This window comes from Oryza glaberrima, chromosome 6, assembly GCF_000147395.1.
Source record: "Oryza glaberrima chromosome 6, OglaRS2, whole genome shotgun sequence".
NCBI classification, from domain to species: Eukaryota; Viridiplantae; Streptophyta; class Magnoliopsida; order Poales; family Poaceae; genus Oryza; species Oryza glaberrima.
In genome coordinates, this window is record NC_068331.1 from 14282452 (window position 1) to 14310391 (window position 27940).

Consider the following 27940-nt stretch of genomic DNA (forward strand, 5'->3'; position numbering starts at 1 on the left):
CAGGCGGCTCGACGATGTCCCCGACAACTCCGACGAGATGGCTTGCGACGTAGCTGGAGCTGGTGACGCCTTGCAGGCACCGAGTAGTGACGCTCCGGCCAGCATTCTCCTCGAGCAACCAGCCGATGAGTTCGAAGAAGATGGTAACATCGACGAGAGCGAGCGGACGTCAGTGATGTAGTGTAGGGGAGGCTGCGACCGGCAAGGCGACGACGTCCAACGTCTCGGTGACATCACATCGCCAGGTAAAGACGTCGTGGGATAGAGGTTGTGGCCGGCTAGGCAAGGACTTCGCGGCAGAGGTAGATGTGTCGCCGGCGACCGACATCTCTGATGAGAGGGAGCGACGCGATCTCCGGCCGGCAGTGCCTCCGACAGACGGAGAGGACGCTATCTCCAGCATGCCGGGCATCACCAGAAACTCGCCTCGTCGCCGTGTTGTGCATGCATGACGATCTGAACAGAAAAGCAGGAAAAACAAAAGAAAGCTAATAAGCTATACCCATGGCAATGGCTGAGTACATGCTCCGGTGATCGTCTCCTTCTCCGCGCGCCTCCTCGCCGGACGCCGAGGCACTGTGGCCAACGTCACCGGCCGCCGAGCGCACGTGTTCCCGCCGGACGCCGAGATTCTCCGGCCAAAATGGTGCGTGTCTCTCTCTCTGTGACTGTCGTGTGTGTGTATTCTGTCTGTGTGTTCCTCCGTTTCTGTGTGTGTCCGTTGTGTGAAATGGCATGGCCTTTTATAGTGAAGAAAGGCGGTTCCAGCCAGTACGTGCATGGCTCGATCAGTGCATGCGTGATCAGCCAATTGCCTAATTTAGCGATTAGCATTTCTTTCCATATGCTCTGTGATTCTTCCAATTAACCGAGATCCTTATTCGGCATGATTCCGTCTGAGTTACACTGGCCGATCTCCTTTCCAATTAGGAATGATACAGAGGGATCATTTTCCTCATATTCGTATATGCGTGCAATCTGTATATGGTGTGGAATTCTCCTGTCAGAGCAATTTCTGGTTTCTAAGCATACGTGCGTGTCCATGGTTTCCATGGAATCATCGATAGGAAATCAACTGCCGGCAAATGACGTGATTATTGCTCTCTAATGATGATTCTACAGTGGCATGCTTCCAAAATCAATCCACCGTCATTTCTTCTTTTCGTCAGTGATATCGTTTATAGCTGTGCTGCCATTTATTCTACCATCTGTTCCATGCATATATTTATATATTCTATCCTGGCTGAAATACATCATTAAAAATATATATATATATATATATATACACGTGAGTATATATGCACCCGTATATTAATTGGGCAGCACTGCACATGTCATATAACATTCTCATGTACGCCAGATTGTATCATTAGTGATAATTAATCACTAATTTTACTACTGTACTGTCATTCCCGGAATTAATATTTTGACGCACCCCATTTCTTATAAAATAAAAAAGGTGTACAAAATATCATCGAACACATCGGAGTCGCGGTCATCCTCTATGTCGGCTTCCGTCCAAGTAGGGCGGAGGAACAATCTATATATATCCTATGCAGCCAACGAAGGTACTCTGAGAAAAGATGATTTTGGTGTATAGTCTCGATGTACCTGTCGTTCCTTCCGGCTGTCCTCCATTCATCAATGTATCTGTTATGCTCTAGCCCCCAGTCTTTCACCTTCTTTGTTCTCACCCTGTCATACCTAGACAAGTGGAAGGTGATGAAACAATAGTGAGCATCGACAAGGGTTAAATGGTACAAAATTGAACATTGACAATGAAAGCAAACAAAGATAAGAAATATTTACTTGTGTAATTCAACTCCAGTTGAGATGTCCTCAACCGGCCAGTCTTGTTTCTTCCCGAACTGTCGCATGACACGGTGCGGAAGGTGGTACTCAACTGCCCAGAAACAAATCAATGGGCACTGGTACATGAAGTAGTCAGAGTCTCGATTGCACATCGAGTTCAGGGTCAGGCTTGAAGCCTCATTTGTGTGGTATGGTAACCACTCAATCTGCAAAAGTTGAAGAGATGTCGTTGGTTAGTATCTCAATTAAAGAAGTAAATGTCTAACTAGAAATGATATTGGAAGTACTTACATGTTGAGGCTGTATGCAGTCCATCTCATTGACATAATGCTTGTATGCCACATCCCGGTGAGCATGTGCAGTGGCAGTACTCTCAAAAAGGTAGGCCACTGTCTTCTCTATGTCGGGCTCATTGTAGGGCCAAGGAGTGAAGCTTTGCCTCCACTTAGGCCTTCCAACCGGTAGTCTTAACCACATCCACATCTGAATCAATAGCACACAACCACTCATGTTGGATGATGGTGCCTGACGACAAAAGGCCTCACAGAGCTGTCTATATGTCCACGCCAACACTGTTGAGCCCCAACTGAAACGGCCCAGATCACCAAGGTTGGCGACCAAAGGAATCCATATCGCCGAAGCAATGTCACCCCCAGCATCAGGAAACAGAACCCCTCTCAACAAGTGCAAGATGTATGCACGGGCATAACACTCAACACGCCATGGCTCAGCGTCGTTGTCAAGATATGAGAAGTTCTGACTCAGCCAAGACAGGGGTATTCCATTCTGCTTCTTCTTGCCCCCTTGCCCCTGCTCAATGTTCAGTGGAATGCCAAACAACTGCTCTACTTGTGCACGCCATCTAGGATTCTATGTCCTGCCCGTCATGGCATGCCCCCGTAATGGGAGGGCCAAGATCATAGCCACATCCTATAGAGTGATGGTCATCTCACCACTGGGGAGGTGGAAGCTGTGTGTCTCAGGCCTCCATCTGTCCACAAGTGCTGTCAACGCAGGAGCGTTGAACACTGGTATTCCTCTGCCCACGACCAAGGCCACCCCGAGCAACCCGGCCGCCCTTAGGTACGGGATGTACCTATCGTCGAACACTGGGGGGGCATGAGCTCTAACTCGGAGCGGTTGAAGTACCTGCAATAGCAATTGTAAATCAATTAGTTAATATAATGTCAAACACATGCTACCGATACTTACGTACAAGTGAATCAATGCCGATTCATACCCTCCCCGCCTCGATCGCAGCCCCGCGATGACGGGCCTCGTAGTACGCCTCCAAGGCTGGGTAAGTCGGCGGTTATCCCTCCTCGGCCATCCTACATGAAAAAGTAATAAATTCACCGTTAGTTACCAATATGACATATATTAAAAGAAAATGAATGCGAGAATCCAAAATAAATAAATAGACATTAAATAGACAAGAATAAAACATGCATTGACTTAAGTAGGAAAACAAAATATTTACCTCCCTAACACTTATATTTTTTTTTGGATGCTTAGGATACTTAGGTTTCTTGTGACCCTCCTGGTGACACAACGAGCATCTATTTTGCACCGGCGCAGCATCAAGTTGAACACATGAAGGTGGTTTCCTTCCAGAACCACCAAGACCCGAGTCCATTTCATTCTTGAATCGCTTCGATCTCCTCTTCCCTCTTGTTTTAATCTTCAAATTTGGGTCAGCAACAAATTCTTCACCATCATACGGTGGCCACTTTGTGGGGTCGAGGTATGGCTCAAAGCGACTTGCCCATGTGTTCACAACGGCTCTTGATGAGAAATGATACGGCATTCGGTTGAGAGATTCCTCATCAATTGCATGAATAAGATAAACGTGGATAAGATGTGAGCAGGGCATATGGTAGAGCAATGGCCTCTGGCAAGAACATGAGTTCCCCTCACCTTCAACTTTGAAGGCTCTTGCGCCGAATCTAACACCACCACGCGTTATACCACCCCTCTCTGTGACCTCGTATGTCTTTTTCTGCTTATCGAAACACCTTGAAGTGTGTTTGTTCGCCTTACTTTTTTGCACCTTCATCTTACTAGCAACCTTGGTGGACCAACGCTCCCCTAACTGGACTCGCTTCACTGCTTCATCATGTCTGTTCACAAAGTAATGATTGCACTTCATAAACGTAAATGATACTATGGCCGTCACTGGAAGCTTACGAACACCAACTAGCACGCTATTGAACTGTAAGGCCATGTTGGTTGTCATGTAACCCCACCGGCGGCCATTTCTATCGTATGCACGAGACCACTTATCTTTATCCAACAACTCTTCTTCAAGCCATTTACGAGGACCTTCGGGAATACGCTGCCTTAGTGCCTCAACATCCCTCTCAAATATCCACTTCTCGTCAATCTGACATATCCTTGGAGCTCTTTTGTCTGATGCTTGTCCACACCGGCCTTGTGGAAATTAGCACCGAAGTGCCTCATGCACCATCGGTGGTGAACCGGCGACAATCCTGGAACAGGAGTCCTCATGGCATTCATTATACCAGCATGTCGATCTGAGATAATACAAACCTCCCTATGCGGCCCAACCACAACCCATCGGACAAGATCGATAAACCAGCACCAGTCTCGTGAATTCTCTTTCTCCATCAAGACAAAAGCTAAAGGTACAAGTTGGTCCTCCGCATCAGCTGATGATGCAGTCATCAAGGCACCACCGTATTTCCCAGTTAGGAAGGTTGCATCTATAGCTAGTACTGGCCTACAATGCTTAAAAGCCTCAATGGAAGGACCAAAGCACCAGAATGCACGCATAAAAATTTTCTTGGTCACTCCATCAACGTTGACAACCCTATCAGGATGAGTATCGATGTGGTAGACCATACTGGGATTTCTCTGCTTAATGGCTTGCAACAAAGTGGGCAAATGGACGTACGCTTCACCCCATTCACCGTAAATGAGCTTCATAGCCTCCTCTCGTGCCCTCCAAGCCTTGCCATAATTCACCCTATACTGGAAAACCTCAAATATATACAAAGCTAACGTCGAAGCAGAGAGTTTAGGTTGCAGTTTTATGGCATTGCATAACCTATTTGCTATGAACTTAGATGTCAACTGCCGGTGGCTCCCTGAACCTTCGGCAGTAGCACAACTATGTTCCTTACCAACCCGTGATATCCTCCACGTGCCACTAGACCTCTTAGTTGCATGGACCTTCCATTTGCACCGTGGGTTTTCACATTTAACAGTGTACCTCCTATTTGCGGCAGAATTGACAACACGGTATGGACGATGGTGCACGATGGCGTACTCCTGGAGCCATAGCTTCAATGCGACCATGGATGGGAACTCTAAACACTTTCTGAGACCATCCACCTGGAATGGTTCTAGCAACTGATCTAGGTTGATGCCGCCATCTAGTATTGCACCATGGGCATGTGTTAGGTCCCTAAACTCAGGAATGTCCGGCTTCCTCCCAAACACCTTCTCAAACGCACGATATTCCTCTAATGCTAACTTGTCATTGTTAGTTAGTGGAGGGAATGGACGGTCATCATCAGAGTCTTCAGCAAATTCAACATCATATTGCTCAACACTTGCCTCCTCGTCAACCTCCTCTCTATTGACTTCTACTGAGACAGAATCGTGACCACCACTCAATTCGACATCAAAGTAATCATCTGGATTCATATATTGGCCTGCTACTTCCGTCGGGTATTCAGGGTTGTCTCCGTACAACGACCAATGCACACTCTCCGACAAATGTTCACTTAGATCAAGCCCCTCTTGTACTAACTCCCTTTTCATCTCCCTCGCTGCATCCACATCATCACTACCGCAATGTCTCTTTGATGGTCCTGCCTCCCCTAAATCATTTCCAAGCAAAGGTCTCTTCTTATCTCCTTCCCCCTCCAAGTCTTCTCGTACCAACTCAGTCTTACTTGCACCCCCTCCATGATGAGAAGAATATGTCACAAAATTCTTCTCAACGTAATGATAAGAAGGAGATTTGTTTAGATCCAAATTTTCTACGGTACATACCAACTTTGATGCAAACACCTCTAGAGATCTAAACTGAGACTCTTTTACCAAATCAAAGTAAACTTCCCATTCCAAGTGACCTATCACATTTAATATATACTTATGCCCTTGACCAACATCGTATCTCCCATAAAAATGAATCTCCACATTATCCTCGGTCCATCCAAGAACTTCTTTCACTCGTGACCTTAGTTCATCTAGAGTTGGGTGGGTGGAAAACAAAATAGTCTTCAATGACATATCCTCAAACTCAACATGTGCACCAACATAAGGATCCACCACTCTACCACCGTAGTAAACACGAACGATTCTATCCATCTACACCAAAAAATCAAATGTAACTTTGCAACATAAATTAAATCTTCATTCCTAAACGTAGTCCAAACCGACATATTATAACCAATGCATAACTTAATTTGTCCCAAAGCTACTACTCCAAAAAAAATATGTAATCTACCTACAACTATCAACAAGTTTACTAGTGCATTACACATCGAAATATTACAAATACTCCGTCATACAACCCAACCTAGTCCTAATTAACTATAATCAATTTCTATAATGCAACTAAAATTTTCTCCCCTTCATATAATTAATGGTTAAAAGTTTAACCTATAGGCTATACCATCAAGTCCATCAAATTAAAATTACTTTCATGCCTCAACCCTAAAATTAACATTACCACATATAAGGTTAAAAAAATCGTGACACCAATGAGTACATTGCAAACATGTAGCATTACAACAAGTAAATCCCAAGAACAAATGCTAAAAATCACAAATTTGGGCAAAAAAGGGGTTCTAGGGTTACCCTTCGATCTACAAATTCAACCAATAAAAATGAACAAAAAAGAGGGGGGAATGGAGGAGTCTACCTTTCTCTTCGATTTCCACAAAAAATCCCGCGAAAAACGAGTTCAAATGGAGTGGATTTGAGGTGGGGAGGTGAGGGGGAGAGAGAGGGGGAGAGCTGCTGCTGCTCAGCTCGGGCTGGTGCTTGGGCGAAAATGGGAGTGGGGAGGAGAAAGGTGGTGGGGCCCACGGGGTTTAAGGGGGGCAGCCCACAGAGAAGGGGCGCGCCAGCATGGCTGGCGCCGTGGTATGAGGGGCGGCGCCAGTGTTCTGTCCAGTCAGCACCTCCACGACAGCCCAAGTGCCACGGTGGCACGGGAATGGCGCCACTATGTTGGGGTATGACGCCCCAAAAAGGACCATTTCCGGTTTAAATTTTTCTAGGGGCCTATTTATAAAATAAGTTTTCGAAAAGGACCAAAATGTAAAAATTTCAGCGCCTCCCCTGCCTTCCGCCGCCGCGCCTCCTCCTCCGCCTTCCATACAATCGTCTGTCGGCGCTGATTAATCACTTCACCAATCCTCCTCATCGCCAAAAAAGAGAAAAACCACCCAGACCGCCCGTGCTACGCCTCCACATCCCCGCCGCCGCTTGCCGCCCTCCACCCCGCCCGCGCCTCTCCGCCACCGGCGCTCGCCCTCTACCCTGCCCGCCCATCCCCGGCGGCGTCCCCATCCCCTCCGTGCCGCGCCACTTCCCCATCCGCCACCCCGCTGCACGCCATCGCGCCCCCCTCATCCAATGCGCCCCTTGCCTTCCCGGCGTCCCCATGCCCTCCTCGCCGTGCCGCAGGGAAGTGGTTGGAGGTGGTACGACGATTTAGGGAAATCCACGACGCACAGGTATTTCATCAAGCAACTCTAGGAAATATTGCAATTGTAAATTAAGCATGGACACCTAACTATCGGTTTGGGGAAAACACAGAAAGGAATGTACAAGCTGTTGAGAAAATTTAGGAGAACTAAATCCTTATATATGCCTTCTTTGCTTTCTTCTGACACAGTGGTAAGTTTGCTTGGAGAAGTGGACATTACCAAAGACCAAGAGAAAGGTAACTTTCTAATTTCTATATACAAAGTTATCTTACTGTCTGTGTGTGAAAAGTAAATAATTAATATTGATGATAGTTCAATTCTTTATCTTGCTTGGGTCTTTTATGTATAGATTTCAGTACACGTAAGATTTTTTTCTCTTAATTTTCTGTTGTACAGTCAAACCATGTACTTTGTGGTCTCCACATCTTATTAGATCTTAAGAACCATACTAAAGCTTCTTTGTGATGTCATTTCAGGTGGGTAAACGCAGGTGTTTTGTGAGCCCCATTATTTCTGGTTTTATATCTTTTTACCCTAATAGCTAAATAAAGTTTTGAACCCCAGATGTGTTAGGTGTACAGGGCAAAGTGGTTTATGTCCTACTGATTTGATTTATCAGTATAGTGAGTCCAGACGCAGAATTATATCACGTTAGATGTATAATTATGGAGTGGATGTGAATTTGGGTATGTTTACTGTCCCTTTGCACCACCTTGATGTCTCTTTGCCGGAAGCTTGCATTGAAAATTAACGGAATCAATTGAATCCATTGTACTAATGCAAGTGATATGTAGAGACCCGTTTCTATGTTGGATAATATGATTTCATTTTTGTATTTAGGGGAAATGTTTTTAAGTTTGCTCTGAACTGCAAATATTTTTATGTACTAATGATTTTATGTTTGCACCGATCTGCTCTCCCCCTTTGCCGCCGCAGCCACATCCCCTCCAAACGCCGCCTCTCCACGCCGTCGCCGCAGCCCCGATCCACACCGCTGCAGCCGCATCACCGTCTGGTTCCGCCATGGGGTTGTAACTCCATGCGATGGCTGGAGGAGGCGAGGTCGGGCCTGCCCTACATCGACGCTCCACGCTGCCGCAGCCCGCGTGTTCCATGTCTACATGAGCAATGCAAATTTCTATCATAACTCTATGATAAGCAAAATCATACGAATTTCAATCTTACTTTTCCTTATTTTTCATCTTAGGTTTTTTATTACCTGTCAGTTGAAATGCAATATGGAGCGATGCTCTATAACTGTAAATAACTCATGGTGCTAGCTTTGAAATTTGCATTGCTCATGTAGACATGGGACAGATTATGTGCTTATCTAGCTGATTGAGCTATGTTTAGAAGCATTGAACAAGAATCATTACACAATAGGGGCACTGATTCTTATTTCCTTTTTTTTTAGATCGGTTTTATCATTCATAGATTCAAGCATATAGGTGCAATGGTGAAGTTGATTTGATTCTCTGTTATTGGCTTTGTATCTCCTATATATTATATATATTATGGTATTAAGAAATCCATTTCAGTACATGCACCATGTTTTTGTCTTAATTTTCTGTTATACAGTTTATCCATCTACCTTGCTGGTAGCTCTGGCATGTCATGATCCCCACATCATAATCTATATATTTCAGTTATAGTTGGAGAACACAAGTCCATTTAGTTATGAGCTTATGAGAACTTTAATTGATACTGAAAATTGATTTTGCAGAGCTGCAATTAAAATCTGAAGAAGTTACTGCAATGGATAAGAATGGTGGGGATTCCGCCCTAAGATCATCGAAAAGATCAGGTCCGACTTTCATCCACCCAGACATGATCATCGTCATTACTCGATTGACATATTTTTTTGCTCCTAATTTTACAAACACCTCCCTTAGGTCCTTTTGTCGATATAACTAATATAATTGATGCCAAGTTGACAAACAAGCGTGCCGCTGTTAACCAAAATGAAATCAATGTTCCAAAAGACCGTGACAACTGTCAACAGATCAGCAAGGACTCTACAGATAAGATTCAGATAGCCTCAACTATTGGATTTGGTAGCCTACTCATAATGTTTTCCTTTTTTTAACATGATATATTTGTAAGGCTAACATCAATGTTCTGATTTTATGGTACAGTCAATGAAAATGTATGTTCTGTCATGACGCCTGTGATCTTAAGCCATGTTTTTGCCTGTGATCTCTGAAAGGTTAATCATGCTTATTAATGGTAGTTTTTTTTAACGTTCTTGCTGATCATTTCATTCAAGCGGATAGTATACAAAATTCGTAGGATTCCTGGTACCCTTACTGTGTTAGTTTTATTCAAGATGAAATTCCTGACACATTAATAGTTTGTATTCGCAGACTGTTCCTTCTTGGCAAGGAAGTGAGGGTGGAAAGTACAGTTGCAACCATATATTGAAGAGACTGCGGCCATCTTGTTTGATTTCATTTCTTTTTGTCTATTCCTTCAATGTCTGATCTAATAATTCAGAAAGATAGCTTTGCAACCCAGCATAGAGTTTTCAAATTCATATGAATTTTAATTTTCCTTCCCCAGGTACTATGGCCGGTTCAAGAAGTTTCCTACAGAAAGGTGCACGCGGCACGCCCTTCAGTGGATTTCATCCTATTATACTTGTGCTTAGCATCAGCTCACATTTATCAACAAGTGGCTGAGTAAGGGAGGCCTAGCAGCGCGGTCCACTGCCGGCGCAACGAGCCCACAATGAACAGGCGGCACGGACGCACGGTCCGTGCGTGCTGCGGGGCTGCACGGCAAGACACACAGTTTTCTTGAGTGGGTCTGGGCCCTATGAGCTGCAGGGATGCGAGCTGCGGAAGGATAGATGACGCAGGATTATGAATCCTGAATATTGGTGATGGTCCAATATTCAACTTAATCAAATGATGTTCAGTTTCTCACAGATTCCGTTGCTTTTTATCAAACCAGATCAAGCTGTAGAAGAAACAAAGTAACACATTTTTTTCAGCAACTTCTTTGCAGCGACCTACAATGTTGATACAAAGTTGTCTTTGCAGAAACTTTTGTTGTTGTTGTTGGTAATGTATTGCTTACAGTAATGAACTAGTAAATGATCAACAATAATCGTATTTTCTTCAATTCTATCTATTAACGTGCCTTGCATGTGCACGCTCACTAGTATCATTAATGGCTGAGTCTGAGGCTCAATTCCAACTCAGCTAATGGGCTAAGCACGGCGCCAGGGCAGACTGACCATAAAAGCCAATCAAGGTTCTGGTCCGGTTTTTCCGGCCATTCCGAGTTGATTTACATTTGTAGCTTTGAATCATCGAGAACTTGGGTCACAAACCATCATCGAGTTTATCATTTTAAATTCTCATCCATTCGATTAATCTTATCTTTACTGCCACTAATCATGGATTTATTATTCGCTGGTGATGTGATCGGCTCTGGACGGCCAAGCTGTACGGGAGGCGCACGCGAAATGGATGATCGATCCACAAGAATATTCTATTCAATTAATTTCTAACAGCATATGCAGTATCATGCATGCACGTTATTGGTTTTCTAATCAAATTGATTTGCTTTTGCATGTATCCATATATCGTGCGATCACACTACCATGTGGCCGAGCTTGGTTGGACTAAGGCGTGGCATTGGCTTACCGTCCTCCGCTGAGGAGTAACCTTTTTCGCCCCCAACTGTCAAGCCTCCATCGAATGGTATCTTCGCCTATACGGTTGGTTGGTCACACTACCGTTGATGGGCGTCTACGACTTCACCGCACACAACATTTAGCCGCCGCCGACTGGTGTCTCCGCCTACACGGCTGGTCTATTATGCCGCCATTGTTGCGCGTCTACGACTTTACCGCTTGCTTGCCTTCGCCGCCGCCGACTAGTGTCCTCGCCTACACAGTTGGTTGGTCACTGTTGACATGATTTTGTGGCCAACACAAGATCACCTAATGATTTGCGGTGTAAACAATAGAGTCGCCAAAATCGATAGATCAAAATCGGGCTAGTGAAACCGATTTCGAGATTAATTCACTTTCGCGGAATCACACGACTAATTTACAAGTAAATTAGCAAAGAGTATAAATATCATACTTACGTGACGACGAACGACTAGTTTCCGAGCAAACTAGCAAAGGATAATCTTGGTCGTTTTTCAGCGTAAAACGGCAAAGATTAACTAAATTGTCAGAACTCAGCCATGAAAACAAAATAGAAAATAACATAAAAGCAAAGAACATGAAAATAGTAGATTGATAATTTGTTCGGGGGTTTCTCTCCTGACCGTACACCCGTGTATATATACAGGTGGGGACCACCTATACATTTGTCGATAAATTTTCTCCTGAAAATTTGACAAATGTAATTATAGTACGATCGTAGTGTAATTACACTGTAACTTGTATGTAATTACACTATAACTTGCATGTAACTACAGTGTAACTTGTATGTAAGTTTCCGTAATTTTGAATTGTTAGATCTATTACAATATTTGTTCTGGTGAGGAAGAAAAAAAATCACAGCACACGGATATGTGAAAGGATTTGTTCCCACGATCTCTATTTTACCGAAATAACATGTTACAAAGAGATTTTTGAAAGTTACATACAAGTTACATTATAGTTACAGTGTAATTACATGCAAGTTACAGTGTAATTACACTACGATTGTACTGTAATTACATATGTCAAATTTTTAGAGGAAAATTTGTCGACAAATATATAGCAAAATTGATACAGGTGACATGGTCAGCCATAAAAATAGAAAGGTACAACATGGGATGCACGTGGGTCGGGCTGGGTCGACCCAAGGTCTGACCCACGGTACCCAAGACGGTGATTTGTGGGTCATGGGTCAAGCCGACCCACAAAACATGCTTGGCCCACTGACCCAAGAGCCATCCATGGGGCGGCCCGCGGCCAACAGCAGCAAGCAAACTGCAGCGCATCATACAAGCAAAATCACAGCAGCACAGCAGCACGCAGCACGCAGCACAGCAGCACGCAAGCATCATACAAACCAAAAATTCGTAGATGATTAATCATTTGACATCAGCTGAAATCGAACAAATACAAGCAAATTGTAGAACTGAGGTTGCAGAGTCAGTTATACAGGTAAATGATACTATTGATAAAATCATCGCCATCAGATGCATAAGGGGTTTCTTGGTTCATAAAAAACTGAAACTAATCATTTTTCAATAGCAGATTTGACCAAACAAACGGTTACAATTATCATTAGGTCATCAACATATCGGAGAATGCTGCGCGCCGGGCGTCCGACATCAGAAGAAAAAATCGGACGCCTCGGCACCCGCGCCTCCTCCGCTCTAGTTTTAAAACGATTTTTCTCTTAAACTAATTATCCAATCTACGATCCAATCACACCGTTGTATTCGTTGCAATTAAATCTTTACAACAAGACTACACATGATTATATTTCGACAGAAAAATATTTTAGCTTCTCTATTGATATTTTTTTTGAATGTTGCATATGATCTCTTTTGATGTTTCAACCAGTAGTTTTATGATGTTTCAGCTAGTATACTTACGATGTTTCAATATGTACGGATCAAATGTTGCAGTGGATTTTGATATTATGGAATGCGCCGTTGCAACAAATTACCCACATATTTTGGAAACCCCCTATTAAGGGAATTTAGTTTATTTTTTGTTCCACAAAAAATATTTCACCTAGTGTAGTCACAATGTTTTACTATGTACAGATCTAATGTTGCAGTGAACTGAAATATTCCATTGCAACAAAAAAACCCACATATTTTGGAAACCCCAAATTCGTTTCATTTTTTGTTCCACCGAAAAATGTTTCACCTAGTGTACTTATAATGTTTCACTATGTATGGATCAAATGTTGCAGTGAACTGAAACATTCTTTCGCTATTTGTTGAAACATTAATTTTATATAAGGTGAAACAATACCCGATTTAAACGAGTGAAACATTTTCGATCTATTTAGTGAAACAATTCTGACATACCTGGTGGATCATCGTGCAACATTTAAAAATAATTCAATAATAAGCTAAAAACATTTTGTCGGAATATATCCATGTGTGGTCTTGTTTTGAAGATTTAGTTGCAACGAATTTAATGGGGCAATCGAATCATGATTTGGATAAGTAATTTAAGAGAAAAATCAGTTTAAAGTAATTTTTGCACGTAAATCGGGCTGACGTCAGCGCCCGATTTTTCCCCAACATCGGACGTCCAAGCCGGAGTTGCCTCCCAACATATCTATTGTCAAGAACATGAGTTGAGGATAAGTCTTTGACATCTCAGCATAAATAGGTGCAATGACGTGATGCGGCGGCTCAGCTGGTCCTGGGGGCCCTAATGCGCGACTAGTCGCGCAGCCCCCTAGGCGCAAGATCAGTAGTACTAGTACTAGTCCAGTACTAGTACTACTAGTATACCACTATTACTACACTTCTGTTGTTATACTACTACTAGTATTATTACTACTATAAAATATATATTTTTTTATGTATAAAAAAATATACACGTATACAAACTTGGTATACGATGTGTACAAACTTTATATACGATGTGTACAAACTTTATATACAATGTGTACAAACTTTGTATAGGATATATATAAACTTTATATACGTATGTATTAAAAAAATAAAATAAAAACTAGAAAATACATCACATATACAAACTTTGCATACGTGTATACAAACTTTGCATACTTACGAATACAAACTTTGCATACATACAAATACAAACTTTAAATTCATGCATCTTTAAAAATAAACGGGAAAAGAAATGAACGGAAGAGAAACCGGAAAAAAAGAAAAAACAAACCGAAAAGAAACGAGAAAAACGGAGAAAAAAAAAGGGAAAAAAGAAAAAAACAACCGAACAGAAACGACAAAAAAAAGAAAAAAAACAGAAAACTCGCTACTCCCTCCTCCTCTCGCGCGGCGCGTCTGTCGCCCCTCTCCGCGCGCGACACGTGTCCAGTCGCGCGCCGCGCGACTGATCGCCGAATAGCTTTTTCAGCTGGTCCTGCCTGCCTGGTACTCGACCTGAAACCTAGCTAATGTGTCGGCCCATAATGCTCCATGGGTCACTGTGGATCGGCCCATGATGACCCATGAAATTTCTTGGGTAAGCCCATGAGGTTTTGACCCCATGTTTCATGGGCTGGGTCGCTGGGTAGTTGGGTTAACCCGGCCCACGTGCATCCCATATTATTATCAGATCAGCGTCCATCCAAAAGAAGCAAGCAGTAGCCAGCAGTTTGCACACACAAACTCATATTTGAGTATATTTGAGTGCATCGATCATTAATTCCTGCACACACACAAATTTTGCCCTTTCAAAGCGAACCATTAAAAAAAACCACACTAGCTATTCTTGATAATTTGGCCTAATCAAATGAAAGTAACTATCAGCCAAATTACGGCGCAAGTAGTCACTCCACCGTTGTTGGGCGTCGACGTCTTCACTACCGGCTTGCCTTCACCGCCGCCGACTGGTGACCTCGCCTACAACGGCTGGTTGGTCACACCACCATTGATGGGCATCTTCATCATCACCACCGGCCTGCATTCGCCGCTGCCGACCGGTGTTTTCACCTATACGGTTGGCGGACTCTGCCACTGTTGATGGGCCTCATCATCTACACCAACGGCTTGCTTCCACTGGCGCCGACTGGTGTTTTTGTCACTATTGATGGACTACTTCGTTCCCACATCGGCTACTTCTGTTGTCACTAAGGGAATACCAAAAGCTAAGTCATCATTTATTCTTTATGTGATATTTTTCTTTTCCTCTGCCTCACTACATCAACTGGTTCGCCGTTGACTAGTGAGTCAGGGGCTACATATGTTATATTATATTTTTTCAACTTTTTTATCTTGATTGCTTGCGAAATAATCTCCGAGTAAAAATAAAAGTGCTTATTGAGTTATGTAGTTCCATTTTCCTATACTTTCCGTTTGGTTTGTCGATGGATAGTTGCCTTTGGGCCGATTCCTAGCACCAGGGGCTCATTGGATGGATGGTATAACGCAAGGTGCTAAGTATTACTCGGAATAAATCAAAAGCATATAGATAAGATAATTTGTTTCTGCTCTTAACAATTGCAAAAGTACTCGAGCAGTAAATTCTGATCCGTGAAACTCTCTTCCATTAATGACGAACTCATGTCACTCATATGCATGTTTGGGAAGTGCCTAGGCCGACTCCCGATGCTTGGGGGCTATGATTAGTCGGGCAGAGTGTCTAAACGTAAGGAATCATTTGCTCGGAGAAATTAAAATTGACAAGAGGATAAATACATATTTATAAACATTTAAAAATACTTGAATTTTCCTCTAGTACTGTATTTACATCAGATACTACTCATTCTATATGTTTGTTCTGCAGGATCCAGATCCAGATATACAAAATAGGGATTCATGGCTTTAAGCTTATCTCCTACACTTCAGGAACGGATCAGTCAGAACATCATCGACCGGCCACCTCGTCCGTCGCGCCCACTGGTGTTTCCGCCTGCACGGTTGATTGGTCACACCACCGTTGTTAGGCATCTATGTCTTCACCGACCGGCCGCCTCATCCGTCGCCGACTGGTGTTTCCGCCTACACGGTTGGTTGGTCACACCACCGTAGTTGGACGTCTACTTCTTCACCGACCGGCTGCCTCGTCACCACCGACTGGTGTTTCCGTCTACACGGTTGGTTAGTCACACCACCGTTATTGGGCGTCTACGTCTTCAAAGACCGGCCGCCTCGTCCGCCGCCGACTGGTGTCCTTGCCTACACGGTTGGTTGGTGTCACGCCTAGAAATTCCCGAATAGAATTCCAAGCAGAATGTGCATTAAAACCCCCGTCCAGGACCGGCCGGGGTACACAAACGACAAAGTTGACATACAGATCCACGTCTTACAAACATTATAAAAGTCTTACATAAATGCAGTGGAAAATAAAAGATAACTGGAGCTAAGCCATGACTTGGACTGCAGCGGGAACACCACTCCACAGGCATCCTCGACGGTACGGACGAAGCCTACTCATCGGAAAAGCCACCATCTGACGCATACTCAAACTCTGGGGGTTTGGGGAAAATAGAGCAAGACTGAGTACTACCCACTGTACTCAGCAAGTCATACCGGAATAGGGGTATGATGCAGGACATAACCAAAGGATAGCTAGGGCGGTTCATTTGCATAAAGCGAGCATTTATAGATAGTAGTTGAAAGCAGTAAAACAGTTGTAATAATTAATCAATATTAACCATCCACTGTCCAACGCTACACCACGTTGCAACAGGCCCAACCACCCACCTGAACTAATCAATTCCATTAGACTAGACTAGGTTGAGACTAATCACGGTGAATCTGGTTGACCGCCCATAACCGCGGGCACGGCTATTCGAATAGTTTTACTCTGATCAGAGGTGTACAACTGTACCCACAAGACACAGCCCCACGACACGTTTCCGTGCGCCGACATGCCACCACAACATACCGGAAAGAGGCCGTGACAGGACCCTTCGCATAACAACCTCTAACCAAGCACACCACACCTCAGGTTTCACCCCCACTCCTCGCAAGGCAGTGGGCAGTCCCCTCTCGTGCCTAGGTGAATCCGGAAGCCGCATTGGCCGTCGCAGGGCCCATCCAAACTCCATCATGCCCACCCTTGCCTGGATGCGTCAGCTAGAGGAAAGCTACACTACAAGCCCAGCCGTTGCCCACGCTGGCTTGTGATAAGTACGATAAGTTCTTCCAGGGCATCCCGCGAATCGGTCCTTAAGTGCTATGGGCGCGACCATCAAAACCATGCACCCACAGCCCACCATATGATACATTTTAATTGACCAACACCAGGACGGTGGCTCTAATCCAACATCAACACTAGAACCTGAAGTCTATGCATTAATGTGATTCCCCCATTGTGTGCTAGTTGAACTAAGCATGGCTAAGCAATCCCTAGTCCAATATCTAGTCTTGTTATATCCCAAGCTAACAAAGGAGCATGGTACAAATAGCATGGCTGAAACAGTAGGTAACCATCCCACGGTATCATTGTAAAACAATGCAGTATTTAAAGGAAAACAATAGAGCATTTGCAATATAGAATCAACATGTTCAAGTGACAAGCATGACTTGCCTTGCTCTGCTGCTGGAGGAACCTCCGCGACTATTTCAAAGTACACCGGAGCGTCGGGAGAGCCGGAATCTAAGCGACATACAAAGCAAACAATACAAACAGACTATAAGACTACTGAAACAGAGAACAAGACCATTTTTAATGGATTCTATGCATTTTTCTTGATTTACTGAGACTTGAATGGGCTTAAACGGAGCACGGATGAATTTTCTAGGAATTTTAGAAGATTCACTGATTTTTACTATAAACGGAAAAACATTAAATGATTTATTGCGCAATAATTAAAACCCTGGAGAGAGAGGGGGCGGCGTCGACATGCGGGCCCCACATGGCAGTGGCTCGGGATGGCGGTCTGTGGTGCACTGGGTCCACGGACCGGGGAGGAGGCGGCGCACCACGTGGCGCTGACGTGGCGCCGACGGCGGCGGGAGCACGCGGCTGGCACGCACGGGCTCGGCTCAAATCGGCCCGGCGGCCATGGCACGCGGCGGCGCGACACCGGCGGCGTCCGGCGGACGGCGGTGGCGATGCGGCAGACAGCGGCGGCGCGGCGGCGGCTATGCGGCGACGCACGGCGACACGGCCCCGAAGCGAGGCGACGTGGCAAAACGGCGGCGGTAGCACGGGGAAGAGACAGGGATGGAACGGGGTTCCTCACCGAAGGCGAATGGCGCGGCGAGAGGCGGAGGAGCTTCGAGAGGACCTAAGGAACAAAAATGGGGAAGATTAGAGAGGGAGAGAGAGATCATCGAGGGCGGGAACGCCGGCCGAAGGCGGCGGCCATGGCGGTGCTCACCGGCGCGCGACGAAGGAGGAGTTCCGGCGACGGATTCCGACGGAGGAGGGGTGGACGAGGCAGCCCGCACAACGGCGAACGCGATGGCGTGGCATGGCGCGGCGGCTAGCGGCGACCGGAGCGGCGGCGGTGGCGGCGAAGAGGAGGGCAACGGCGCTAGGGTGGAGGAGAGCACGGGAGCGGGTGATTGCAAAGCAATAAAGAGAGAGAAGGGAACGGGGGTGCTTTATATAGGCCCGCGGGGGTTGATCGTGGCCGGGATGGCCGCGATTTCGCCAGCGGAGTAGGGAGAGGTGGGGAGGAGAGAGGCAGGATTTGAAATTCGTATCCCGGCCGTCTCGAGCGCGAGCGCGGGCGGGAGAGTGAGGGAGTGGGCGCGGGGAACGCGGGGAAGGCGGCGATGTGGGCGACGTGGCCCGGGAGGCGAGGGAGAGGCGGGAGCGGCGGTTGGGCAGGCCGGCCTCGTCCTCCGGCTGGAGGTTGGGGACGGGCCCGACAGGTGGGCCCCACCTGTCGGCGACCCCGGGAGAGAGAGGAGGGGTGCGAGCTCAGCTGGGCCGTGGCCTTCGGCCGGCCCAGCAAGGGCGCGGGAGGGGGAGAAAATGGGCTAGCGGCCCATTAGGAGGAGGGAGAGAAAAAGAAAAAGAAAAAAAGGGAAAAAGGAATTTCCAGGGATTTAAATAATGCTTATGCTCATTTTTAATTGGTTAAAATTATTTCTAGAGCTCTGAAAATTCCACTAAAAATCTTGTTAGCATATTTTGACATGTAGAACTCGAGAAAATTCCACATGCCATTTCCGCTTATTATTTGCATTAATTCACTTAGGGTTTCTCTCTTGTATTAACACAGGTAATTTGTCGAGGCCATTTATTAATTCCATTTAGGCTTAGGGGAAGAACTTCAGGGCGTGACAGTTGGTCACACCACCGTTGTTGGGCATCTACGTCTTCACCGACTGGCCGCCTCGTCCGTCGCCAACCGGTGTCCGCGCCAATACGGTTGGTTGGTCACACCACCATTGTTGGGCGTCTACGTCCTCACTTCCAGCTTGCCTCCTTCGCCGCCAACTGGTGCTATCATCTTCACGGCTGGCCTTTGTCGTCGTCACCGCTAACAGGCGTCATCATGTTCATTATAAGCTGTCTACGTCTGCCGCCGACTGGTTTTTTCACTTCCATGGCTGCATGATTCTGCCGACATCGATTGGCGTCATCATCTTCACCGTCGGCTGCCTTGTTTGCCACCAAGTGGTTTATTCGTTACCGCGGCTGCACGGTTCCACAATTGTTGATGGGCGTTATTGTTATCACCGCTAGCTTACCTTCGCCGCCGCCCATGGTGTCTTCACTTTCACGGCTGGCCTATTTTGCCGCTATTCAAGGACGTCTTCGTTTTCATCATCATTCTACTTCTTCCGCCGCCGACTGGTTATGCCACCGCCGACTGGTGTTTTTATATTCACAACTGCACGTATTCGCTACCGGTTTGCTTCTGTTGCCGCTAACTCGTGTTCACTTCATCACGACTATGCAACTTTGTCACCATGGTGGAGCGACTTCATCTTTATTATCTTTGGCACCGGCAAACTCTATTGCCTCAACTTCGCAAGCTTTGCTACTTCACCGACCACACCGTCTTCGAGAACCTCGACATCTCGGCATGCGATGCCGGGTTATTTTACTACAACAAGTGGTTCTCCAATTTTCAGGATTTCTACTTGGACATCTTTAACACATATATTCACTCAAGCAATGAGTACTCGATGACAAGAAGCCACAGTTCTCGACTCTATGTTCAGTTGTTTTCCAACTAACTAAAGAGTCGGGGGCTACACAAATACAAAACTCAAAATTCAACAGATATTATGTCAACATGAAGCAATCAATTAACCATCCAATGAGTAATTATCTTCATCTTTTCTTCTGAGCAAGCTTTCTATTTCATCAACTCCAATTATTTCACCGGCAATTTTGGCTTCTCCACGCCGCCACAATCTACTCCAAAATTTTCAAGTATCAAGTTTGAGATTTTATCAACAAATCCAGGAGTTTGTAGTTATCAACCAATTAACACAGATTCAACGAGTTGGACAACATCATCTAATTTCCTCCAAGTGAAGCATCTGCAACAGCTATAACACCAAGTTCTATTGCCATCTTTATAAATCAAGGGGCATTGCATCAGTCTTCGTTATGCACACGCTCGCATCAAGGAAACTACTCGAGCTTCGATATCTTCTCAACAGTTTGATGAATTATTGTCACCGACATCATCACCAGCACCTCTACTTCATCGGCCCTGACGTCTTCGCCTTCGGTTGCTTCTGTCATCACCGACTTTCATCGCCGACTTGTTATTTCGTCTTCACGCTGCCTCATCTATCTCCGACTGATTATTTCGCTGCCATGGCGACACAACTCTGTCGCTGGGTGCCTTCATCTTCACTACTGGCTGACCTGACTGCTACCGACTGGTTTCTTCGCCTCCACGGCTGTGCGACTTCATCACCTTTGATTGGTGTCACTGTTTTTACCAACACCAACATTTTCGTCACCTCTGACGGGTGATATCAACCCCATGTTCGTCATCTTGCCTTCATGTCGACTGCATCAGCTATTGCCAATGGACAATTTTGACTATGACAGAAGGACAAGTTATATATGCTCAGGGGCTTATCAACTCAAACACAAGGATCATACCTTCAATTTGGACTTGTTCCAGATACATGCAACATGAATTCATGGTTATGGATCTACTTTCTACACTCAACGTCTAGACTACTCATTATTTCTTGTAAGGGCAATCAGCCGAGTACTTGCGCCAGTCGGGATTCAATTCTTACATCTATCTTGGTGCACTCCATGAGAGATAACCACTCGGATCAGAAGATACTCAAGATGAGATACGCTCGGTCTACATCACCCGGGAAATTTATCACTCGGGAGCACATTAATTGGTGTACCCTACACGTCATAATTTAAGGGTATCGGTATTCATATTTTGGGTCTAGGCCTAATATGTCTTTAGCCCATATTTTCAGGTGTGGCCTGTCACGTTCCTTTAGGGACTTAGGCATTTTTTGCTTAGGCAAAAGTGCGCGCGATCAAGTGCCCAATACCTTAAAATCCTTTTATACCGTTGTTACTCAACTTTGTAGGAGTTGGTACAATGCATTTTAAAAGGTGCCAAACAATGAAGCTTTATATAGCTGCCTCATTGACTTTTTTATATAGTCAAGGCACTGTTTGGTTTTATAAAGCAATCGATTGGATACAATATCGTTGCTTTTTGCCACGTAAGTGTGCATTTTTATAGACAAATATTGTCACAACCTTATTTCCGTTTCAGGATTTATAAATTATTTAATAAATTATTAATAGAATTTATATTAAAAGTTCATTAATTTACAAGTGAAGTTAAATGTGGGAAATAAAATTTCCTAAATATAAAGCATGGCTGGATTTAATTTTTATTAAATTCTCCATGATTAATTATACTCTCTGGAATTTTCTTGGATTTTTCAGAGCTCAATTATTAATTTTAATAATGCAAAGAACAGTTTAGCAATTATTTAAATAATAAATTAATCATTAAATGATCTGGATATTATTATATTAAATACTTTGAGTGTTCAAGTATGTTCAAGATTTTTCTTGGAATTATTTGAGCATTGGAAGTATTTTTAACAATTGAAAGATCATCTCATTGGTTATTTATTTGGAAAAGCAATAAAATCATCCTTCCTAGTCTTGGGCCGAATTCAGCCCATTCTCCCCCTTCCTCTCAGCCCGGCCAAAAGTCTGTTTTGTCTCCCCGTGCCACTGTTCATCTTCTAGCTCAGGCAGAGCCGAGCCAGCTGTGCCGTGTCCTATTGTCGCCGCCTCCTCCTTCCAAATCCGGCCTCCTCGTTGCTCTTTTTTCCAAATTAGTTGCGGAAATGGAATCATCTCAATCTCCTCTACAATTTCCCCGAGAAATCCCAAAAAGTTTCTATGGAAATCCTTTCCAATTTCGCGGTTCAATCTTTCCTTACTCCAGCGAGAACCCTAGACTTTCCCGAGTTTTTTCCTGTCGATTTGGGCCCAGACCCGAGCTCCCGTGCCTATATAAAGGACCCCCTAGTCGTCCTCTACCTATCCCCTCAAGTCCCAACTTCCGCCGTCGCCGGAATCGCTCTCCCCGCGCTCTCCTTCTCTCTCCAAGCGCAGGCGCCGCTCCAGCCGCGTCGTTCGTCGTCACGTAAGTGTTGGTAAGGACCGTTGTCTCGCGCTCTTCCTCCCGGTGCCCTCCGTTTGCATTATAGTGTCGAGGTTCGCCGGCAACCGCCGCTCCCATGTCGTTCACCGGTGTAGATTTTTTTTCCTAAGGTCTTAATCCAATCTAATGTAATCCGTTGTTTGGCCCTAGCGTCGTCATCGTCATCGTCGACCCTCCCTCTCCGATCGCTTTGGTTCGGTGAGACTTTTATCCGTGTCCCCTCGGGTTAGATTTCAATCCCTCGGTCGTGTCACCGCCGCTGTTGCTCTAACCCTAGCGCAGCCGTTGTCGTGTCGCTTGCCGGCTGCCCTGTGCACCGCCGCTGCCGCCGCCGCCTTGTTGCCGCTGCGTCGCTGTTTAGCCGCTGTACGTCACCGTCGCGCTGCTGCTGCATGTGTGCCACCGCAACCGCTGTTGTGCCGCTGTCGTGTGCACCGCTTGTCGTATCGCTGTGTCGCTAGATGCTGCCCTAGCGTCGCCGCTGCGCTAGCTACCTAGTCGCCGCCATGCCGCTCCCTGCCACAGCCGTGCTGCTGCTGCTGTGCATTGCCGCTTGCCGCTAGCTGTCGTTGGGCCGCTACTTGTGCATGCCAAGTCGCCGCCGTCCCGCTACCGCAGCTACCGAGCCACTTGCTGTCGTGCCGTGCCGTCACTGTTGTGCCGTGTCGCAACTGTGTGCCGCTTAAACCTAGCCGCAGCTTTAGCCCGTTGCTCGGTAGTCGAGTTGTCTAGCCGTAGGTGTATCTCTAGGTACCTACCGGCCTATCGTTTGCCGTACAGGGGCTTTACCGTGAATCGTGTCTAGCTCACTGGTTTAGTTGCAGCCGTTGTTGAGTTGTTCGCTCGTTCGTTCAAACGAGGTGTCCCCGTGCTTTGTTCGTCCGTGTGTAGTCGTCCTTTAGTTTAGAGCCGTTCAGAGCCGCCGGTTCCGTTTGCCAGTTTCGGTTGATCATTTGGGTGATCCCGTGTCACGTAGAATTGACTCGTTGAGTCGGTATCTCGTGAGGCCCGCTTGCCAGATCAGTCTAAGCCATCCGATCTTGGTCAACTCTCGGTCGAGATTAATCTCAGCCGCCCAAAATCGATATAAATATGTTCTCTCTTTTCAATGGCATATTAGTTCTTTTTAATATATGTCATCTACCAAATATACTCTAATCTTTTCCGGAAGTTGTTTTAATCTTTTATCTCAGTTATAAATCATTTGTAAATTGTTTAATTAATTTGGAATAGTCTTTTCTTTAATAGGTTTAATTGGAATTTAATCTTGTAAAATTTGTAATTAATTCATATGAAATCGGAATGAGGTCGTTCAAGTCTCTAAATTCATCTAAAATCATGATCTACATGTTTGTTTACTTTATATGTACTATTTATTTGGAGTTTCTTAGTCTTTTTCCTCGTTTTGCGTGTTAGCTTGTCGTTTCCGTCGTTTCGAAGGTTCGTGAGTGCGTCGGAAGTATTCAAGAAGATTAATTGAAGACCCTTTATTGCAAGGCAAGTCACACAGATCCCAAACACAATTCCTATGAGCATATTGATCCTATATTTAAATTCTCTATTTATTTCAACTGTGCATTTATTTTTGAATGTCACTGGGTGGTGTGGACTTATTCCTTTGTTAAGGCCAATTTGCATTGATTACTCCATTCCTTGATACCTTGGGTTATTATAATTTGACTAGTTGAGCTTTATATATTGGTTCAGCTAGATGTTAGACATAATTGCTTAGCCATGCTTAGAAACATTAGCACACAATTGGGATAATTAATGTTTCACTATTACTTAATGATGGATATTTAATGATAGCTCACGATGGTTAATCGTGATTGGTTAATTAATTAATTTGCCAACTAAAACTTGATAATGGTGGGTTGTGAGCACATGGTTTTGATGGTCGTGCTCATGACAATTAAGGACCGGTTCACGAGTTTCGGTTGTGAAACATTAACCGTGCCAACCACAAGCCAGCATGGGCAACGGCTTTACCTTTTGTATAGCATGGTTCATTGCGGAGCACCAGACTGAGAAGTGGCGGAGATAAGCCCACGGGGGTCGCTGGGGAGTCCATGCCTTGTCTATAAGGGGGTGATTATGATCCAGGAACGATGCACAGTGGTGGATTGTGTTATGCGAGGGGTACTGTCACAGCTCCTTTCCGAGGTACCGTGGTGGTATTGAGGCGCATAGTGACATGTTGTGGGGCTGTGTCTTGTGGGTACAGTGGTACACCTCTGGCCAGAGTCAAACTATTCGAATAGCCGTGCCCGCGGCTATGGGCGGGTCGAACAATATCTTTCGTGATTAGTCTCACACTTCTCACCATAATAAATGATGCTATAATTGGTAATAATTTGATTAGCTCCTGGTTTGGAATGGTACATTCCTGGTTTGGAGATAGATCTGTACAGCCGGGTATGGTTGTTCAGGATGGTTGGGCCTGTGCAGCATGGGTGTGTTGTTCAGTGTTGATTAATATTGATGATTAATTACTCTATTGTTTTACAATTCTCAAATGTTTGCTAAATGCTGTTTTTGCAAATGAGCCCTATATTATGCCATTCTTTGTATCCTTGTGCACTTGCATACTTGCTGTGTGGCTTGCTGAGTATGTCATATGCTCACCTTGCAATAATCAATCAAACCACAGTTGAAGACAAGTTGCGAAGGAGAAGACGTTTGGCTTATACTCCAGTTGAGCTGCCTGTGGGAGTGGAGCCGGAGCTTCGCTAGACCGTTGTTCCGCTGTTGTTTTCTCTTTTCTTTTGTAAGTATGTAACGTTATTATTATGATGAATCTATATATTAAATTGTCAGTTTGTGTACCTCGGCTGATTCCTGGACGAGGATTTAATGCACAAATAAGTTTGGAAATTACTAGTGAATTTCTGGGCGTGACAAATATTATGGTTTAGGCCGATTATATATTTTGGTCATTTTTCAGGCGGTTGGTAAATCCTTTATGAGTTAATTTACTCGGATTTTACACCACATATGTCATATATTTCCAGGTGTGGTGGAGCCACGTGTCTTTGAGGCATTCAAGCACATCTGTTAAAGCAGTGTGAGCATGGTCTGTGCCCGATACTTTGGAATTTTCTTTATTCACCGTATACAAGCTTCTTTATAGCTATTTTGCTATGTGAATTTTTAATGATGTAGTCAACTTTAGGTTGCACGGATCATATTTTACAAAGCAGTCGGTATATCACTCGGATGATGTTATTCGGGGGTTCACGCCGCATATGCTATATATTAATATTAAGTCACTTGGTTGACTACAATTATCAAAACCATTTGGTTGCTTGGATTATTTACTCCTTGGCTATATGTTTAGTTTGTTCAACTTACCACATAGTCAGCGGCTACACCTATTAGGTGTATCTAGTCGATGCACCTAAGTCTACATTTAATTATTTTTCAGCCCTCCACAGTCTTCAGATTGGTAAAAAAGTACTCGGGAGACCATGGCAAGGATGATTGAAGCACTCGGCTTTAGAGTAATCTGGTTCGAGAGAAGATTATCTTTTCGACTGTGAAGGTCTCAGGGGCTACTGTGGAGATTATGGGTACCCCATACCCACACGGTATCGTTATCCGACTAATTATAGGGGATAACTTATATCTATAGAATATATAACAGATCATGACTTGGTATTACGTTTCATTGTATATTATGGAACGGCCTGAAGTCCTGGTTTAATAATATTGTAAAGTAGATTTGGGAAACCGATACCGTATTGGTTATGGTATCTATCTTGTAATCATTCCCCCATCCTACATAAGGTGGGCAGGAGGCCCTCAAGAGGGCATATTTACAACTAGATCGTCAGATCAATACACACCCAGTGGATTCAAATCCCCAAACAGGAGTAGGGTATTACTTCTCATCGAGAGGGCCTGAACCTGTCTAAATCCTTGTTTCCGCATCCATCCACTTTTAGGTCTCGTGCACTACCCTTTTATTATTGCCGAATTCTTGTTTCGACACTCAAGTTCCGCAACATCCGAAAGGAGGAGGTGGCGCGGCTCGTCCTGACCATCGCCTTATCGGCGCTGCCTGCACTTCTGAATCTGAGCAAGCTCCTCAGCAACTATATGACGGACACGACGGTGCACATCATCATGGGCCAGTGTTTCAGTGATCGCGACACACCTTAGTCCGCTACGTCGACGAAGCCGTGCGGCTGGCGAGCAGCCTTACCATGGCCGACCTGTTCCCCTCATGGAGGCTGCCACGCGTGATGTGCAGCACAACTCGAGAAAATATGTAGTGCAAACCACATATGTAGTGGAAACTTGGAAACTACCGTTGGATCGAGAAATGGACATCTGAGATTCGTCCACGTCATTATGAGTTAAAATTTAACTCTCAGTAAAATTTTAACTCATGAGTGAATCTGCGAGTTAAATTTTAACTCATGATGACGTGGACGAATCTCGGACGTCCATTTCTCTATCCAACGGTAGTTTTCAAGTCTCCACTACATCTGTGGTTTGCACTACATATTTTCCCGCACAACTCTGCACAGGGCAGAGGTGTTCGTCGAGTCCGTCATGGAGTTCATGGATCGCGTCATCAGCGAGCACCTTGAGAAGAGGTCGTGTCAGGGAGGAGACCGCGAGGAGGACCCCATCGATGTCCTCCACCGGCTACAAGCAAAAGGAAACCTGGAGTTCGAGCTTACCACCAGCATAATCAAAGCTATCATTTTTGTAAGTTCCTGCTAGCTGCTGTCTTCATGTCATTTTTTTTCTCTTCTACGGATTGATTGTTTGACTAGCAGAGAGAAACAATATATACAGGAACTTTTGGCAGGCGGGAGCGAGGCGCCAATAACGACGCTGCAATGGGCCATGGCAGAGCTGATGATGAACCCAGATGTGAAGTCGAGGGCACAGGCCGAGGTCAGGGAAGCCTACCAGGAGAAAATGAAGGTAACCAAGGAGGGCCTAACTAACCTACCCTATCTATATTGTATTATCAAGGAGACCCTGCGGCTCCACACTCCTGGGCCATTTGTTCTACCAAGGAAATGCCAACAGCAATGTCAAATACTCGGCTATGATGTACCCAAGTGTAACACCCTGAAAATTCGACCAACAAAATCAAAACTCAAAAAATGCGGGCCTTCAAAAAACTTTTTAAATAAATTGCATCATGCCGGTTTTATTCGCCTATTTCATTGGATTTTGATTTCGGAGTTTGTTGATCGCGAATAAAGAATAACTAATTAGGAATAA

General features: G+C 44.9%; 1 long non-coding RNA gene and 1 pseudogene across 6 annotated transcripts; both read left to right on the forward strand.

Moving 5' to 3' along the window:
• The window catches only part of LOC127776928 (zealexin A1 synthase-like), a 144172-nt pseudogene extending 116232 nt beyond the window's left edge, over positions 1–27940 (forward strand).
• LOC127776199 (uncharacterized) lies at positions 7188–10622 on the forward strand. Of its 6 annotated transcripts, XR_008018123.1 has the most exons (5): positions 7188–7526; positions 7688–7735; positions 8436–8561; positions 9223–9303; positions 9392–10622. It is a non-coding gene; the product is annotated as an uncharacterized LOC127776199 (long non-coding RNA). The 6 variants fall into 6 exon arrangements; XR_008018120.1 differs by having other exon boundaries at positions 8436–9705; positions 9863–10622; XR_008018121.1 differs by having other exon boundaries at positions 8436–9553; positions 9635–10622.